This window comes from Pteropus alecto, unplaced genomic scaffold (assembly GCF_000325575.1).
Source record: "Pteropus alecto unplaced genomic scaffold, ASM32557v1 scaffold72, whole genome shotgun sequence".
Classification (NCBI taxonomy): Eukaryota; Metazoa; Chordata; class Mammalia; order Chiroptera; family Pteropodidae; genus Pteropus; species Pteropus alecto.
Window position 1 is genome coordinate 10,705,673 of NW_006436811.1, and position 20,743 is coordinate 10,726,415.

Genomic DNA, 20,743 nt, shown 5'->3' on the forward strand with positions numbered 1-20,743 from the left:
CACAGAATAGACTTTATGGAAAACTAGAGGCCCTTCAGTAGCAGGTGAGGAATGAGCTAGTGAAACACAAATTACACATTTAAATACAAAGGCTGAAGGCCACGCACACACAAGTAGTATGTCTAGAGCTCTTTCGGGATGTGTGGCTCCTGCTCTTAATCTTGAATATTCTGAAGTATAGACTGGTAGATGTTATCTTCTGACTCCCCAAAGTCTGTAGGCCTCCTAGTGCCATGTTTGGTCCTTAGGACCTTTACACTTTCTGTTCCTTTTCTTGAAAACTTTCTCCCTGACCAGTACCCCCACAACTACCCTCTTTCATTGTTATCATACCTCCTATGATAGTTAATTTCATGTGTCAACATGACTGGGATAAGGGATGCCCAGACATTTGCTCAATTATTATTCTGGATACGCCTGAGAGGATGTTTTGGGTAAGATTAAGATTTGAGTTTGTAGACCGAGTAAAGCCAATTGTCTTCTCTAATCTGGGTGGGCCTCATCCAATCAATTGAAGCTCTGAATGAAAGAAAAATGCTGACCCTTTCAAGTGAGAGGGAACTCTTCCTGCCTGATTGGTTGAGCTGGGACATCTGTCTTTTCCTTCCTTCAGCTTTAAACTGAAATATCACATCTTGTTGTCTAGAGCCTGCTAGCTTTCTAACAGGAAATTACATCATTGTGCCTTATGGTTCTCAGGCCTTCAGACTTGGGCTGGAACTACACTACTGGCTGTTTTGGGTCTCCAGCTGTTTGACTGCAGATGATAGGACTTGTCAGGCTCCATAATCACACAAATCAGTTCCATGTAATAAATCTCTTCATATATACATGAAGGTACATGTATACTCTTGGTTCTGTTTCTCTGTAGAATTCTAATACCACCTCTCTTTCCTTCATTAACTCTTCTGTATCTTTTCTACCTCAGGCTGAACATTATCTCCAAGTATCCTTCCCTGAACCTTTAGAATTAGTGGATATCACTTCTTTGGGCTCTAGACTGCTTAGTGGTCTATTTCCTCTTCTATACTAAAGTTTCCTCAGAATAGAAACCATATCTCATACACTTATGTATTCCCAGGACTTAGCATGGTGTCTAGCATAGAGTTGGCAATCACAAAATATTTGTTGAATAAATGCATAATTGCTTGGTAGGAAATAAGCATGGCTTGAATAATCATATTTATATTTTGTTTAAAGATCTCCCTATATGTCAGCTACTACTTAGGAATAAATGACATTTTATTAATAAGACACCATTAAAATCATTGCTATTTATTGAAACCAAAGCAAGTGATGTCAGATTTAGAAGTAACCTGGTTAGTGGGAAAGGACCCAGTAATGGAGCTAAAACTCACTGTATGAAGTGAAAGTTGAAGAGGCTTTACCTCACTCAGTAGAACACTGTTCTGTTCTGTATTTTTTTAAAGAGTGTGCTCAAAAACTGCTTTCCCCATTTTATGCCCCATTATTTATTGTCCTGCTCTGTGGATTCTTTCATTAGAGGTCTATTTGTGCCTAGTTTGCCCTGAGGGAAAGGATGACACAGAACTCTCATCTGTCTCTGTTACTATGTATTATTACTTGGAAAACGTCAAGGCAAATGCCATATAAATAAATAAAACCCTCCAGAAGCTTTAGCTCTCACTGTTAGGCAGTGGGGAGAAAGACCAAATGTTTAAGTTTTAAGAGATAGACTTAATAAAAAGCTGCCATTTTCTGTAGTGTGGGAGAAAAAAAATATTCTTCTTAAGCATATGTAATTTGGCATTGAGGATTAAAAAAATGTTATCGAGTCTGGCTTTGCTATCTGTTTGTAACAATTGTTATTTGGTTTTATCACAGCCTGGCAGTCTCAGTTCTATTGGGCTTAGTGTACATGTTCATTTATAAGTAATAAAATTAATCTTTTGAAAGGAGTATAAATTTTTACTAGGAGAGGCTAGGCAAAGCTGATTCATTTTCCATTGCTCTGGGGACTCATTTTTGGTTAATCTCTTTTTGATTTCCCTAATCATGAGTAGTATCAGTAAAATCCAGTCAGTTTTACTTTCCTCTAAAATCCACGCAAGGAAACTCAATTCCCCTCAGACACTGGTGAATCTCCTATCAGGTACTCTCCGTGGGATAGAACATGGGAGGTTCAGTCTATTTGTATCTTATGTGCAGCTAATGATTGACATGTCAATGTGGAGATTGTTAACACAAAGAAGATGGTATAATTATTTGGTGAAAATTACAGAGTGCACATCTCTTTTTCCTAGAAGTGTTGAGAATCGAGTATTCTGGTTAAATGAGCATCCTTGACTGTCTCCAATGGGGATACATCGACTATCATGGAACTTGTCATACATAGATTGCAAATTTTAAATAATTAAAATCCTTGAGCTCTGAAGATACTGCTCCAATCAGATACTATGTGGTAGCTATTCACCAAAGATGGCTCCTAATGAAACGTGCATCCCAATATCTGTGCTGTTGTTCTGTTCCCCTCACATCAAAGCTGGGCTGATCCTGTGACTTGCTTTCTCAATGGGATGGGGTAGAAGTGATGACGTGCTTGTATTTCTGAGAGCCTATGTGGCCTATCCTATTGTTCTGAAGGATAGGCCACATGGAGAGACAAGGAGATACTATGGAGAGTGTTCATGTGAAGAGAACTATATATGAAGACTATATAGAGAGAAAGAGAGAGACGAAGAGAGAGACTGAGAGAGAGAGGGAGAGATAAAGTGAGAGAAAGAGAGAGAGAAATCCTGCTATCCTTGCCAAGGTGCCAAGCACATGAGTAAAGTCATCTTGGACACTGAATATGCACCCACCATCTAACCGAAGCTTTTTAAGGTGCTATAAGCAAGACTAGCAGAAGAACCATAGAGCTAAGCCCAGTCAACCCACAGAATCATGAGAAATAACAGAATGATTGTTGTTAGGCCACTAGGTTTTGAGGTAATTTGTTATTCAGTCATAGATAACCAAAACTGACACCCTAAAATAACTTAGGTTGGCCATCTTACACTATAAGTATGGAAACTGAAGACAAGCACAGTGAACTCATTTGACCAGTGTTACAAAGTAATTGAGAAAAATGCCGGGATTAGAACTCACATGTAAATTGAAATTAAGATGTCTGTTCACTTTACTATGCTGAGTTACTTTAAATACATAAACCTTTAAAACATCTCTGTGACCAAGATTCCACTTTTGAGAATGTGTCATTAAGCAATAATAAAGAGAATACATTGGGTCTAAAAATGTTCATCACAGTTTTATTTATAATAAACAATTGGAAATAAGCTATAAGTTAAAATATAGATGCAAGGTTATGAAAGTTGTCTTTAAACTGAAAAAAAAAAATAACATAGCCATCAAAAATAATGCTTTTGAATGGCATGAAAAATGCATGATATAACATTAAGTGAAAAAACTGGAGCTAAATGATAGGATACAGAATTTTATATAAGGTCCCTAAAAATCAGTTTTTTTCTTCTAAAGACAAGGTAGAGAAAGCAGATTAAAAAGATATCATCAAAAAATTAACCTTAATTATTAAGAAGTAGTAAGATTAAATGATATTCATTTTTTTCCCTCATTTTTCTGTATTATTTCCATATTATCATAATGGGTTAACATATGTTAAAAACGGTAAATGTGTACCAAAGAGTAATACTGTACTGACTTTAATTTCATGCCTTTTGATTATTTAAAAGCACTTTTGGGTTTTCTATGACCTTTGAGCAATGCCTTTTGTCATTGTATAGTCTTCCGCTGACCAAGGAGAGAAGAAATAGTTTCTATGAACTTTACTACTTCTTCTATCGGTTCTTTTCTTAATATGATCCTGATGTGCGTTTAAATTAATTTGTGTTTTTCTTATAAAAGAGTGGAACAAAATAAAATTCCATTCTAGTTATTTATACTCTTCATTTTTTTCAATTCTACATAATCAGAATTATAAATAATATTTAAAATACAAAATAAATGTCATTCACTATATGAGAAAATTAAAATATTAAATTATTACTTTAACTTGGCATTCCTCTTCCTATTTTCCATTTCCAGTTTTTAAATTTAGAATGGATCAGTTCAAAAAAGGAAACTGCCTGTCTCCTTAGAAAGTTACTGCTGTTAAATGCTGGTACTAGCCTCTTATTTGATTCAGCTAACTTATAGGTAAGGCTTTCATTCAAATACATAAACAACAAACCTATTTCTCAAATGGTTTATTTTTATCTATTCAATTTTTATAGTTGGTATGATATATGAGAGAATAAAATATTAAAACTAAAGCGATTTTTATTTATTAGTATTATTTTTAAATGTGAAATAGGATTAAGACTACAATTTTTAAAGTTCTAAATCAGTTTTTAAAATGTACTCTCAACTCCCCATCTTTATTGCTGTTGCCCACACCTTCAACTTCCCCGGTGTCTGGCTGTAACCCAGAATATGTTCAAATACAGTTTAAATATCTGAAAAGGTTGGTAATTTCTACTTAGTACATGTAATAAGGTGTAATAAGTAAACAGTGAAGGAGTGCCTCAAATAGGTGGTTGAGGTTGCTGGATATTTTTCTCCCCTAGATAAATAAGAAATAACATGTAATTTGAAAAAATAAATAAATATATTTAAGCCAACATAAGTATTTATCTATAGTTAACTTATTTTAAAGGTTACAGGCACTATTCTCAAGAAGATTACACACTAGTGAGAGAAAGATATATAAATACATTGCATGAAAATAAGTCATTATGGCATTATGATAAGCTGTGATAAATATTTTATTCAGATATATTTAAAGTAGTGGTTACAGGAATACAAAATATGTCAGCATATGTCATCAAGGCATCCAAGAAAATCTCTGTGTTATAGAATGTATAAACACATTCTGAGTTTGAAATAATTGCAAATTCATCTTCATTAGTCATTAATCTCATTTTTAAATATAATCTAATTTTAGACTAAAAGTGTTTTTATTAATAACTTAAAAGTATAAGATTTCATCTTTGAACAGTTTCAAGTTTGAATAGTAGCCTGAAAAATTATATGATGAGGAAATTAAAAATACTTTGTTTTAAATAACTTAATCTCTTTTCTTCATAGCCTACATAGAGTCTGCATATGACTACATATATAATAAGAGTTATTTATCAAAGAAGATATTTGTTTGACGTTGTGGAAATTAGACACAATGCTCAAACAACTTCTGTTGCCTGTCCAGTTCTCATTTTTTCCAGGAGAACTGCCATCCACACAGGGGTAAGTTCCCATAGCCAAATTTGTACTATGTGACTCTATCTTTCACTACAGATGACTGAAATATAGCGACATATGCTCAGCTGGGCCAATTACATTCTTTCCTCTGATTTTGAAATAGAAACACAGGATTCTTGTCAAGTTTGGGTGCCAGACATTGAAGTCAATGTAGGGCTGGGGCTGAAGCTGAAGCTGAGACAGCCACGTGGGTACCCACTTTAGGATAACAAGTAGAGAGAACTGGTGTTCAGCAAGACATAGGATAACTAAGAACAACAGGAAAAAGAGATCTAGATTTTCAATTCTAGAAAATAGCCTTTGTTCCTGAAAGTTTCCCAGTTCTAGCTCTAGCTCTTGACCAGCCCTGGCTGTGTTCTTGACGCTATGGTCTCAGAGATTTTACTGAATCTTTCTAATACTTTCCATTCTTCTTATTAACTTATTACATGAATCTGTTTCTTGCCACCAAAAAAAGCCTCATCTAACTCAATAGTTGTTTTTTTTCTAATTTATAGCAAAGTATAAATAAAATTTCGTCAGTTATGTTCTATAGAAGATATTAAGCTCTTCGGTTAGATTGTAAGCTTTAAAAAGTAGGGTCCTTATCAATTATTCAGAGTTGTAGCACAGTGCATAATATAGAGTAAATACTCCATAAAGAAGTGCTTAATTAAATGAACCTGGAAGATTAAAAGAAAATAAGATATTTCTGTATCATCTATTTTATGATTTACCAAATTATTCTTGGTATCACTTGGTGTTACTTTCACTTTCTTTTACTTATTTCTTTAGATTTTTAGATGCACAATACTTAATCTCAGTGTCCAGAAGAAACATCAAGCATGTTGGCACTTGAACTGTAGAAAAGGCTACATCTCTGACAATTATTAAGTACTGGCTTGAACTTTGTTTAGGGCATCAGCCAAATAGCAGCCGAACAATCTTTAATGCTTCTTGAAAGTCTGATTATCGCTTGTTCTTTTTGTGTTTCATTTTTACTTTTTATTTCTGTACTTTTTCAGGTGATTGGATTCTAGCAGCTTCCAGAAGGACCATACAATGGACTTATGCCAGCCTAACTCTAAAAAGTTGGTATCTTTAAATCATGCATGATGGAGAGCTTGTGTTCTCATTTAACTTCTAGCCCAGACATTAATAAAGTTTCCTGAAAAACAAAGAACTCTACCAGCTATGTAGTGTTCATGGCCTTTCCCATCCTGCAGGTTTTCATAAATACCTCATTTGAAGTTTGTTGTCCGTCAACTTAACTGAATGGATGAACTTTCCTTTCTTCCAGAGTGAGATGTCATTTTTTTATAGAGAATTCAGTCAGAAGCAAACAGAATTAAAGGTTCTACAACATTAACCCCCATCCCTTTTTAATTGAATAAATTATGGATGGTTATGACAATTCTTCCATTTTTATTTTGATCCAGATCTTCATTAAATCATGCTGCACTGTTTTCCACAAACACTGATTTTTTTAACAGCTAAGGGTAGAACGGTGGCCATAGAAAAATGTAGGGAAGTAGAAAAGGTAAGAGGAGTTGGGGATATTATTGAACTTTACTTCTTGAAATGTAAAGAATCACTACAGCAGAGTAGTGAAGATTAACAAAGGGATGCTTTGCAATTAAGAAATTAATTTTTTATCACCCTCTTTTTGGTTCTCAAACAGTTGTGATCATCTATCTTTACACATTCCTATATTTTGCTAAATAGTCTGGGAAGGATGCATTAACATTGATACATCAATGTTAGACAAGATGAAAAATGCCTGTTTACTTGTGTTTAATCAATTTCAAGTCATTTTGTCCACGAAAGTCACAAAATCGAAGACAAAATTTTGGAGCTGGAAGAGACTTTAGTAATTATATAATAATTTTGTCATTGATATTAATATTTGTTTTAATTCCACCTTATCCAAACATCTCATTTTATTTTGTATATGAGAAATATGAGCCTTCAGTATAAAATCACATTGAAGATAATTGAAAAAAATTACAAGGCTTCGAGATGAAGTCATGTTAAAGTCACGTGAAAGTTAATGACTAAAACTAGTTCTTTTGAATTAATGCCCTCAGTACATGACAATATTTCCTTAGATTTTTTGAGGTTTATGGTGATAGAAAAACATGTATTTCTATGTTTATCTGAATGTATGACATTAAATATTTTTAAGTCTTGGAATTTGCTCCATTAGGGATTAATTTATTGCCCTGAAATCAATCCATGAATTAATTCTGCTAGTTGATGTATTCGTTCATGTTGGAGACTTACTCTGGTTTCTAGAAGAAGAAATCTATTTGAAAAAGAATGTTATGTGAGGAAGCTGAATAACAGATAATTAGAACATTCTACATATACTCTTTTTTTTTTTTTTTTACTGCATCCTGTCATTAAAAATAACTTTCAAGGTATTTGGTTAAAGAACTCTAAGTGAGAATAAATATTTAGGAAAAAAGTTTGAACTAGCTTAAACTTCTTGTAAGGATATTTATTTCAAACTTATGAACTTGACGTTCATTCCAGGCAAGATCTGGAATGAATATTTAAAGGACAATGACTATTTAAGAAATAATTACTAGGATATCACATGGATCTTCTGAGACATTTGGAAGTAGTCACGTCAGGTTAAATTCATGTCCATATTTCATGAGCTTATCTGACTGAATGATCAGGAATATATAGCAGATGTATGACAAATGTATAGAGGCATTAGTAAGAATTTTATTCAAAATATAATAATATATATAATATAATATATAATATATAATAAATATAAAAATGTTATAATAATAATCTAGTAGCTATCATTTATTGAGCATTGACTATGTGTCAGGCATTGTACCAAACATATGCATTATCTTATTTAAGATTTAATGTAATATTTGATATAACTATGAGAGATATATTCCAATTTTACAGATGAGAAAACTACAGGTTAGAAAGTAAGTGAACTTTTCCAAAGCCACTCAACAAGCAAAGGGAAGTGCCAATATATAAATTTTTGATTTCAAGATGATTCTTCCTACTACTAGATTAATATAATCCTAATACAAGAGTCTAGTGTTCAGCCTGGCTCTATTTAGTTTAGTTGAATTATTACTTGTGAAATATGGAGGGCATGCTCTAATGATATAATTGTATTGATATATAATTTTAAACCTATTGATAAAAATTTATAAAATTTATTTGTATTTTGCTGGTAGTTTTGCTTAATTTATTCCATAAATAACATTTTATTGGCCACTTATGCTTTGAATGTCAGAATCGCGATCTAGAATGATATCAAAAATTGGAAGTTTTTGGTTGAAATCAACAAGATGAAATTTAACAAAGATAAATGTAAGAACTAGCCCTTGAGTCTAAGAAAGCAAAGTGAAAACACCCAAGGAAAATAGCAATGTATGTGGCTTAGCACATGTGATTTTGATTTATGATTTACAATAAGAAATATATATTTGGTCTTAGTAGGGTTTACAGTTTCTAAAACTCTTGGGAGTTTCTAAGTGATGAGAGTACAAAAGTTGCCTTTTGTTATGTTAATGAGGTGACTTTTAGCAAGCCCTTAAGTAACCTACGATGGGGTCTTGGTTGCTGGGGGAACCAAACCTGTTATTAGAGGGTTGAAACTGACCTCCAGGGAAGGGTGAGGGGCTGAAGGTTGAATCAGTCTCCAATGGCCAATGATCTACTCAATAATGCCTATGTAATGGAGCCTTCATAAAACCCCAAAAGGACGGGGCTCAGAGAGCTTTCATATTGGTGAGCATGTGGGGATGCAGGAAGAATGGTGCACCCAGAGAGAACACGGAAGCTCCTTGTCCCTTCTCATGCACCTTGTCCTATATATCTCTCCATCTGTAATCTTTATAATACCCTTTATAATAAACTGGTAAATGTTAAGTAAATGTTTCTCTGAATTCTGTAAGCTGCTCTAGCAAATTAATTGAATTCAAGAAAGAAGTCATAGGAATCTCTAGTTTGTAGTCAGAGGGTCAGAAGCACAGAACTTGACCGCAGTTGGTGTCTGAAGTTGAGGCAGCACTGTGGAACGGAGCCCTTAATCCGAGATCTGATGCTATCTTCAGATAAATAGTGTCAGAACTGAATTAATTGGTGGTGTGGGAAAACACACACACACACACACGCACACACACACACACAACACTGGAGCATATGTAAAAAAGACTGAGGATTTGATTTATAGTAAGCTCCAAGAGAGGCAACATTTTAATGTGAGTGCTCAGAGAACATCTGTGATCATAAGCTTATTGATAGAAATGATAGCACTGCGAAAGAGCAGCACCAGACTGTTCTGCATTTGTCAGAACACCTCTGGAATTGTGTTTTAAGTTCTAGGTGCCATAAAGCATATGGATATGTGTTCATATGAGTTTGCCAATCATGTCATAGAAAAAAAAAAGAAAAAGAATGTTTGGGCTGGGAGGAGTAGCATTATTGTTATCTTTAAATATTACAAGATTTTCCAAGTGAAATGTGACCAGAGACTAGTATACAAAGGTAACTAAAGCAAAAAATTTTGTTTTAACACGAAGATATTTTTAATAGCACTATTTCTAGATGGCCTGGGTTGCCTCATTAAGAGATAGTGTTTAATCCTAGAGGCATTCAAGCAGACACAGGACAAGCAAATGTCAGAAATTTGGTAAACCAATGCAAGTTATCTCATTCCTAAAAAAACTCTAAATTGTGTAATAAATCTATAACTTTGGACAGAGAGGGTAGAAAATGCTGATAATTTTGCAGTCTCAAAGGCAGCCAGGGCAGACCTACTTCTATTGATATTCCTATACTGTTCAGCCTACTTAATTTGCTGGAGCAAAATATTTTGCATATTTTAAAATAGGGCTTTAGAAATATTTGCTCAGAATAACTATGGCTTCCTCTAATGAATAGTTCCTAGACTTTACATAAATTAAATAGCAAAAACGAAGTAGTCGATCTGCTAGAACATATTGAAATGTATGACTGTGTGTCATATATCTCCCAGTCCCGATCTGGTCCCTTATTATTATTATTATTTATTTGTTTTTTGTTTAATTAAAATGAATCAGTAACAGTAAACAGCGTCTGCACAGGAACTTCTGGGAACCACAGCTGTCTTTCTTTTTCCTTATTAAACAGTCACATAGCCGTTGGTGTATCCATCTACTGAAGTCTATGAAACCAATGTCTTTGTGGTAGTTTGAATAAGAGAATGGTAGCTCTCCAGTGTGGTTTGATCCTCTTCAGGGAGCACATATTACAGTCAGACTTTTTTTTTAGAGAAAAGTATCAAAAAGCGGTTTGTCTTGTGACTTTTTGACTTCTCCTCATCCCCTTCCAGCCACAATCATCTCCCTCCTGCCAGACTCTGAGACTTGAATGTATAATTGCAGCCTGTTGTCTGGAGAGCAATTATAGCCTAATTTGACTTGTTGCACAGCAGGATGACAAGAAGGCTAGCTGTCAGGAGGGTTCAGAGGTCAGCCATTACCCCATGGACTGCAGGCAGCTGCCTCATCAGGACTCTCTGGATGGCTCTTCTCAGCCGTGGGATGGGTCTGCAGCTGTCTGTATCTCTTCAGATGTCTCTTTGGATAAAAACATGGACTGTTTTCAAGACACAACGTCCCAGAATGCAGTTCGGCTTCTTGCTTTCTAATCAAAGACATGACAACCATTCTGAAATGAAAGGAGCTATTTTCTTGTATGTTCCATATAAATGTCAAGTAGAATATGTATATAAGCCAGCATTAATATGTTACATCTATTTTCCTTTATATACTTGAGATCTTAAAATGATATTTTAAAAGAATGTTAAATCAATATGCTACATTAGGATGGAAACTGCTGTGTATTAAAAAGGAAAACAACTTGAATGCAAATTAATTAATTGCATTTAGACTGAAAATCCTATAGAGCCTGTAAATAAAAGATCATAAAACCACAAAGAGAAAAAAAAAGCACATGATATGTCAGTTTACCTAATCTTTTGGGGATAAAAAAGTTCCTTAAATGATGTTTCTTATGTTTTGTCTAATCTAGATTTGTCTCTGATCTGACACAAATTCTGATATTTGAAATATTTAACATAATTGATCTTCTCCAAACTTTAGGAAGGCATATTGCTCTAACTCATGGTAATTGCAATGAATAAATCTAAGACAATATAATTAAGAATTTGCTCATGAAATCTGCAGATATTACTAAATTTGGTGACAATTTTTAACATTCTAGAAACCAGGAATAAACTACAAGATGATCTTGAGAAAATTAATTTTCTGAAAAAGAATACATTTAGAAAAGGCCAATATAAGGTGAATAGGGGACAAGAAAGTTTAAACATTAATATAGTAGGGGGAAAATAGCCAAGGAAATTTTGTTGTTAATACACTAAGTAAGACGTATGGATAAAATGCTTTTATGAAGTACGCTCGGGTGATATGGTGATCTACCACATGCGTTAGATATCAGGAGGCATTTCTACTACTCTGTTTTACAGAAGGAGAATATCGTGTTCGATTTCTATTACTCTGTTTCATTATATTATTCCTGTAAGAAGGTTATAGTGTACTTAAGAGTTTCACAAAGAGGGCTGAGGATGGGCAAAGAGGCCAGATCATTCAGGGCCTAGCAGAGTATCTTAAGGAGTAACAGGAAGCTGTCGAAAGTTTTTAAGTACTGACATAACATGATCTAATTTTTTAAAGATAACTCAAGCTACAGTATAAAGAATGGGTTAGACCAAATGTACAAACTAGTTAAGTAACCAGTTACTTGGACCATCATGAGAAAGATAGGGGATAATAACTCAGTGCTTACAATCTAGCAGGATCCTTGTTTTACAGAGTAGACAGAGGCTTAGAGAGGTTAACTGTAAAAGTCACGCGCCTACAACATGAGAGATTAACTCTTTTGTGTTCAGTCTTCTTAGTCACATACTTGTTGAAGAAAGATTTATACAATTGTAGAACTGAAAGAGAAACAGATTCTATGTAAATTAATTCATTGACTTATTCAAGTTATATTTGTTGAGTGGCAGTTCTGGGCACAGGGAATATAATACTGAAAAAGATAGAAAAAGTTCCTCTTCCAATGAAGCTTACATTTTAGTGGATAAAATGGTAATAAATGAACAAACTAGCTACCTAACTACCTGTGATAGGCAATGACAGAGTATCTTCTTTTTTTTGGTGGTACCAAAAAAGGCCATCTAAAACCAGAATAACAAGAAGAAGCCAGCCAGAGGGAAGGAAGAGCCTGTCAGCAGAGGGGATTTCTGAGACAAAGACCCTGAACTGGAACAAGTATGGCATGTTTGAAAGACAAAAAGAACCTCAGGGTGGACCACGAGCATCAGAGAGAATGGTACAGGACACATTTGAAGAGATTATCAGAATTCAGGTTACAAAGGATCTCGTAGGTATGAAGTTTAGATTTTATTCCAGCTGAACAAGAAGATTAGGGAAGGATATTAGGGAGACAAGGTGAAAAAGATGGGATATGATTCCAGTTTTAAATGGTTTCCTTTTTCTCGTAATTTATTTATTGAAGAGTGTTCATCAATTTGGATTTTCCTACTTACATCTTAATGGCATCATTTTATATGTTCTTTTATTTCCTGTATCTTCTGTAAATTGGCACTTAGAGCTAGAAGTTTAATTGGATTCAAGTTTGATTTTTTTTTTCTCTTTTTAGGCAAGTGTCTTTCCAGATCATTGAGAATCATTGCTCAGATGCCTTAATTAATCAGTGGTGTGAAATAATGATGACGTAATTCCACTATTCAGAAGTAAATTGTTTTCAAATATATTTTAGAGATAGTATGAATAAGGCTTACTATAGAATTTATTTACTTATTTATTTACTATTTTATTTTATTTTATTTTATTTTAACTGCTACAATCTCTTATGTTTTATTTTTTAGTTTTTACGCCTACAGCACCTGGTCTTCCTAGGTGTTCTCCCATCCAAGTACTAACTAGGCCCAACCCTGCTTAGCTTCCGAGATGAGACAAGATCGGGCTTGTTCAAGGTGGTATGGTCGTAGACTAGAATTTAGATAAGAGGAGGAAAAAGGGAGAAATTGGGAATGATTCTGATACCTTTGGCTTGAGAAATTAGGTTGTAAGATTGACAATTACTGACTTGGGGAATAACGAGAGAGCTGGTTTGGGGTGTGTGAAGAATGATGAATGGAGGAATATATACTTTATAAACATCCAAGTATATGTTTCATGAAGGCCGTCTAGAATTCATAGAAAAAATCAGAGCTATGTATTATAGTCACAGTGTATACAGTTGATCTTTGAACAATGCAGGGATACAGGTGCCAATCCACTGCACAGTTAAAAATTCACATATAACTTTTGACTCCCCTAAGACTTCAATTATCCTTCAGTATCAGTGGCAGATTTGTTCTAGGTCCTCTGTGAATACAAAAATTTGCAAATGCTCAAGTCCCTTATCTAAAATGGCCTAGAACAATACGTAAAGTCAGTCTTCCACACCCACAGATTTCCAACCATGGATCAAAAATTCTATTTCTGATCTGTTTCTGATTTGATTGGTTGAATCCATGGATGAAAACCCAGGGACAGGAAGGGCTGAAAAAAAAAAAGCATATATTTTTAAAAAATGAATATAAGTAGACCTGTGCAGTTCAAACCTGTGTTGTTCAAGGGTCAAATGTACTGGTATTTAGAGCTGTGGGTCTGATTGAGACTGCCTAGGAAGAAACAGGTAGGAGAAGAAAAAAAGTTTTGAAGACCTTCAAGGATGCTGAGCAATTGATCCCATGTTGAGAATTGAAGAGAAAGACCAACCTATTTCAATAGGCCTTGTTACGTTCAATAATGTAAATTAGAGAGAAGTATGTCTTCTATACACCACAGAGGAGAAACACAAGTTTATGTTTGTTTAGGGATAATTAATGCTAATCCACAAAAGACAGAACAGGCCCTTGTGGCATACACCTGATTCTTGGACATCAGAAAGAATTTCTTGTTTGTCCATAGCACTAGAAAGCACAATAGCAAGAGGAGTTAAAAACTTCACCCCTGCTGGGGTAGGCCGAATTCTAACATGGCCCCCATGACCTTTGTGCTTGTTACTCCTGTGATTATATTACACGGAGAAAGGCATTTTCAGAGGTAATTAAGATTATGAATCCCTGAGCCTTACACTAGGAAGATTTCTGAGTGGGCCTAAATTAATCACACAAGCCTTTCAAAGGCAGAGAGTTTTCTCCTGGTGGCAGAAGAGGAAGTCACAGAGATTCTAAGTGTGAGAAGAATTTGAAAAGGTGTTAGTTGCTTAAAGATGGAGGAAGCCACATGACAAGGCATATCAGCAACCAAGGAAATGGGAACCTCAGTCCAGTAACCACAAGGGGCTAATTCTGCCTTAAGATAACAGAGTAGCCTGGCTGATATCTTGATTTTGATGTTGTGACTCTTTAAGCAGAGAATCCAATTGAGCCTGCCTAGCATTCTGACCTACGGGACTGAGAAGTAAAGAATGGGTTGTGCTGTAAGTTGCTAGATTTGTGCTAAGTTGTTACAGCATTAGAAAACTAATTTGCCTACAATACACCAGCACTGTGACAGGCTGTTACAAGGTATGCAATGATAACTATGCATGAATCCTGCTTTCAGAATGCAGGCCTAGGATGGTTTAGTCATTTACTGACAGAAAAGGAAAGGTGGAACTAGATCCCTCTTTAGAGCTCAACCAGGTCTTCTGTTTTGTGTGAAAACAAGTGGCCACACTTTGTTTCTTTTTCTCTTCCCCTGTACTCAAACAACACACACTTGGAAGCCACAGATTATCTGACATATAACACTTATAAACTTGTTGTTTGTATCCATGTAGAATCATTGACTTAAGCTGGAATGTTTTCTGAAGAAAAATACCTAACATTTGCTCAAACTCATTATTTAAAAAAAGTATCCAAAATCCACAATAAGCACAAAACAATTACACTAGCATCCACATATGAAATTTTGGTGAACAGGCTGAGAAGATAACACTGTCTGGGTCTTATCTGGCATTTAATTTAGGTGGCATACCTGGGATCTGGTAATGTTCTCACGGGCACTATTTTAAGTCAGTGGATCTGTGTGGTTTTAAATTATTTTTAAAAAAACCAATGCAGAGCTATGGAATTTCTAATCTGTGACATGCTTTTGATAAGAAATATTTGCATATAATAATTGAACATTTTTATTGAGAGATTGCATCAAAACAAGCAAACTTGGCAATGCATGTACATGGGAACAATTCTAGCCTTCCTCTGCCTAGGAGGCTGGGAGACGGGTTGTCCAGTTAACAGTGGTAGAAGGAATCCAAGGAAGAGATAAAAGAGGCCAAGTCAGAGGAGTGTCTGTGGATGTAAAAGTGGAAAGATGCAAGAGACATTTAAAAGGTGTCGACTAGATTTAGGGACTTCAGGAAGAAGGCGGAGGAGTCAAGGTACTCATATACTTTATAACTACGTAGTTTAAGAGTGAGTCGGTTTCTTCTTAATTCTTGAGACCAGGCCTTTTTTTCATGCTAACCCCTCACCTGATCTAAGCAAAGAATTTTAGTCCTATTTCTGACCTACATTTAAAGAGGAAAGTTATCAAAGCCTCTTGATGCAGTCTCACATCTAAACTCCTCCTCTAATCCAAGAGCCAGGAGAGTGACCCAAGTTTGCATTGCAAATAATTATATTTGTTATAGTATATGATTGTTCCTCATTCTTATTATATACTGGGAGTTTAAAAGTTACTTATAATTTGAAATGGTGGCTCTTGATACATCCTGACAGATGAAGGTTTTGTGCAAATTTTTTCCTGTTTTTTTTTTCAGACTCACAGTGCTCTCCAATACTCCATGTAACAACAACTCCATTTTAATGCAATGACCGCTATGAAAAAAATAAAACTATCAGTCATTGTCAAATACTTTATAAATGGAGACAGAGGAGGGGTTCAGTTCTCTGTGTAACAAGAATAGAGGAGAAAGGTCAGTGATGTATCATGTGGTATAGGATTTCCCCTTAAGCAATCTTCTGCTCAGACTTGCTCATAATGTGGAAGCTTTTGTCTGGTCAGGGACTCTTAAGATTGCTCTTCAACTTAAGGCTACAAATATTCAAGTCTCTGCTCTATATTGTATTAGAGAAAGGAAAGGATGCATTTCAATTGGATTTGGGGAAAAATTAATTGTTTTTGCCATTTATGAAAGTCAAGAACTAATATTAACAGTTGTTTAACTTATGAAAAATTAAATAGGTGACATAAATTATGTATATGGGAAAAAATCTATCAATGGCTGTTTTGAGGATTCAGAAGAGTACTTTAGTTGATAACAAAAGGTATTTTGTTCAGCAGTTCATGTTGGGGTGGGCTTTTGTTCTTCCTTTGTGCCTGAAAATGGTGAATACAGAATTGTTCTTAGGTAATTCTCTGGTAGTGAGGAAACTAGACATTTCAATAGAGTTTCACTATGTGCTTGTCTGCTCTTTAGACGCATAGAAGACAATTGACAAGTCTCTAGAACTAGAATGTCTGCATACTGAACTCATGTGCCTAGCACAACCTCATAATGAGCCCTTCTTCCAGATCTCTTGAGAAAAGAATAAACAGAGTGACCCTGGAAGCCAAAACCATACAAGTAATATAAAAACAGATCTGATGCCAACGGAAGTTTATATTTATATTTAAAAATCTCTTGTAGAGTAATAAAAGATATTTACTTATTTAGCATCAGTCTGACTTGTAACTTTATATTTAATATTATTGTACTGTTTTACTGGTTAATTTCCATACCAAGAAATATAGGCAGTTGCAACATCCATGAATAGTTGCAAATTAGAGCAAATGTGTTAGAAATGTTCAGCAGCATTTCGAACGATACACTATAAGTATGACTATCAATACATCTTTTTAAGTTTCATCATTTGGGAACAATGTGGCAGTATGATAACCAAATATAAATAAAAATAATTTAAATTCAAAATAATTTATTCTAGTTTAACTTGTATAATGAGATGAAAAATGACAAACTATAACTCAAGAAATAGTAGCTACTCTGAGTTAATGAAATATTTATCTTTTGATCTTAATCTTGGTAAGTATGATTGGACTCTTTAGTATAAATTAAATTCTGTTCTTCAATTAGTATACCACAGAGGATTAAGCATTGAATAAAAAATCAAATTCCTATACTATCTGGTATTTTCTATAGCTGTTTTCTTTTTACTTTTTTCTTTAGTCTTTCTTGAAAAAATATATTGCTTTTTATTTAAAGAAAATAGCTTAATTAACACTAAACAACAATAAAATTGAAATAAATCAATAAAATTGAAAGAAATCAATGATTTAATCCGGAATTAGAGAAACTTCTAAAAGGAAAGTATAATAAAATTGAATTTCTAATAAAATTGAAAGAAATCAATGAGTTAATCCGGAATTAGAGAAACTTCTAAAAGGAAAGTATAAACATAAGGAAAGAAGGGAATACTTTTCTCCACATATTTTAGTAATCAAATAGGTATTTGTAATCCCAGCTGAGTGTGGCATCTTTCATTCTGGGGAGGATTGTTCAAGGGCTTCACTGTAGTATGGAATATATTGTGAATATGGAATATATAGGAATTTTCGTGATGATATACTTGAGATTTTTCTTATACTTAATGGTTCTACAGAGGAAAGTAGATAGATAAAAATATTAATTGCAACTTTGTTATCAATTCTAAGGCTGTCTTTTAATTCACAGATGCCCAAATACTAACTTAAAACTGAGTGGCTGAAATGTGTCTCATTATATTCTAGGCATTTGCAGTGTCAAATCTACAGAGACAAGTGCATCTGGAGACAAATGACCAGACTGCCATAAAACAGAAGCTTAATTATGTTCACTTACACTTTCGAATTATTCCCAACAAATTACCTTGGGTAGGTGACACATCTATCAAAGCAAAACTCTAATTTTACATTCACAGTAATGTGCTCCTGTAAACTGCTCTAATAAAGCTTTAACTGAGTTTTCCTTGTGACCTTACTAAGCTGAAATATTGCAGGCTGTGTTTTGCAGTGCCTCCAATTAATTTCTGACCTTGGTACTTCTTGGGCACAATGAGGCAAGTGAAGGGTGGAGATCAGATTTAATTTTGAGTTTCCTGACTGTGCTGGTTTGTATCTCAACTTGAACATTACTTAAACATGTTATTTTTGGTCAATGACTTTTATGCTGCACACTGGGCAAATGTAATTAAGTGGGCTAAGTTTTGTTTTCAGCCGTCTTCTGAGTTCTTATATGGGAACTTGTAGTCTCAACAGGAAACACCTGTATGGTAGTTGTATACCAAGCCTTCCCAGAGAATTAATATATAACATTGTTCCAGCACCTCACAAGTTCTTCCCCAAATAGAAATGCCCAGCTGCATTTGAAGGCTGTATTTTTAATTACCGAAAATCCAACCTCTTGGCTTAGGAAGTAAAACTTGTTATAAGGGGCCATTAGGCTTAGTGATATCAAGAATCAGCCACATCAATTCATTTATTTTGTCACTCAATTAAAAATTTTTTTACTCAACCAACCTTTATTGAATATCTACTCTGTGTAAGAACCGTGGAGTTACACAAAGAGAAATCAGATGTGGATCCTACCCTCGAGGGAGATTAACAAGGAAAACATTATTGTTTCTAATGGAATCTAATTAATTCTTACTTAGAAACAACAAGCAGCTATTTGGGTAGGCTGTTTGTTTTGTGAAAAATAAGTTGAAAGCATGTTGTTAGTATGTGTTCTGCCAAAGCGAGCACAAAATCATACTGTTAAAACTCCATATGACCTTCTGTTTTTTGTAATGTATGGATTAGACATGATAAAAAGAAAAAAAAAAACTCAACAACAAAAAAATCTAGAAATGAAGGATAAACATAACAAAACTACATTTTGAATTTTATAGCTGAGTTCCTTTGGGAGGAATCCTCACAGGCAAAAAAACTAAGAAGGCTTTGAAAACAAAAGTGGTAACTCTAATTGAACATGAGGCTGCAGTCACTCAGGGGTTTGGGTATTAATAGCTTAGTGGGCTCAGGATATAAGGAAATAAGGCCTTGAGCCCAAGCAAGATGAGACATTGGAACTGAGTTCCCAGCATAAAGCCAATGGTCTTGAAGAGTCACATCCTACCTGAAAGGGTAGACCATAAAGCTCTTCTGCTACGACAGGGAAATGATGGGAATATTTATCTGGATCAACCTCAGCTCAGGATGGGGGGAAAAATTTTTTCCCAAGAAACTGCAATCACAGGTCACCCTCACTTGCATGTAGAATTTGAATTTCCTACAACAAAGATGTCTAGATAACTTCAAGCTAAGAAATTAAGTGATCAGGGATCAATAGTGTTCCACAGAGTATAACAGAAGCAAATACAATTCCAGTCAATAATGATACATGTTCAGCTCAGACCTCACAGCATCCTCACAGGTAAATCACCAAGTTTTAATTAAAAAAATAGTACTTGTATCCAAAATATACAAAGAACTGTTAAAACTCAACAATAAGAAAAACAACCACAATGGAATATTACTCAGCCACCAAAAAAAAAAGAAATCCTACCATTTGTAATGACATGGATAGACCTATAGGTTATTATGCTGAGTGAAATAAGTCAGACAGAGAAAGACAAATACCCTATAATTTCATTTATATATGAAATCTAAGGAACAAAAAGAACAAACTAATAAAAAACTGACTCATAAATATAGAGGACAATCTGGTGACAGCCAGAGAAGAGAAGGATTGGGGGACTGGGAGAATGGGGTGAAGGGTTAAAGAAGTACAAATTAGTAATTGATAGATGGTCACAGGGATGGGGAGCACAGCTTAGGTAATGCAGTTAGCATTAATGTAATGGCTAGGTAGAGAGCCAGAGGAGAGAAAGAGCAATCAGGGGGGTCATTTTATAAACAATATAAAAATGTCCAACCAATATACTGTATACTTGAAATTAATAAAATATTTTTTTTTAAAAGAAAAACAACCAATGCATTTTTAAAATGGGAAAATACCTGAACAGACACTTCACCAAAGTGGGGGTGGGAACACATGGCTAATAAGCTATGAAGAAATGCTTGATATCATAGTTATTAGTGAATTGCAAATTAAAACAAGATAAAATTACACACCTGTTAGATTGGAGAGAATCTAAACACTGACAATACCAAATGCTGTTGAGAATGTGGAGCATCAGGAACTCTCTTTTATTATTAGTGGGACTACAAAGTGGTATAGCCACTTTGGAAGACAGTTGGGCAGTTTCTTACAAAAGTTAACATAGACTTGCCATGTTATCCAGCAATTGCACTTCTAAGTATTTACTAAATGAATTAGAAACTTACATGTTTACACAAAATGTGCACATAGAAGATTATAGCAACTTTATTCATAATTGCCAAAACTTGGAAGTATGGATAAACAA

At 34.5% G+C, this 20,743-nt stretch overlaps 1 long non-coding RNA gene and 1 pseudogene across 1 annotated transcript; one reads left to right on the forward strand and one right to left on the reverse strand.

Annotated features, from left to right (window-relative positions):
• Window positions 1-1,238: 1,238 nt before the first annotated feature.
• LOC107195820 lies at window positions 1,239-18,208 on the forward strand. The gene is made up of 5 exons (XR_001517069.1): window positions 1,239-1,293; window positions 2,022-2,113; window positions 7,531-7,540; window positions 16,128-16,275; window positions 18,087-18,208. It is a non-coding gene; the product is annotated as an uncharacterized LOC107195820 (long non-coding RNA).
• LOC112481455 lies at window positions 13,199-13,317 on the reverse strand (annotated as a pseudogene).
• Window positions 18,209-20,743: the final 2,535 nt, after the last annotated feature.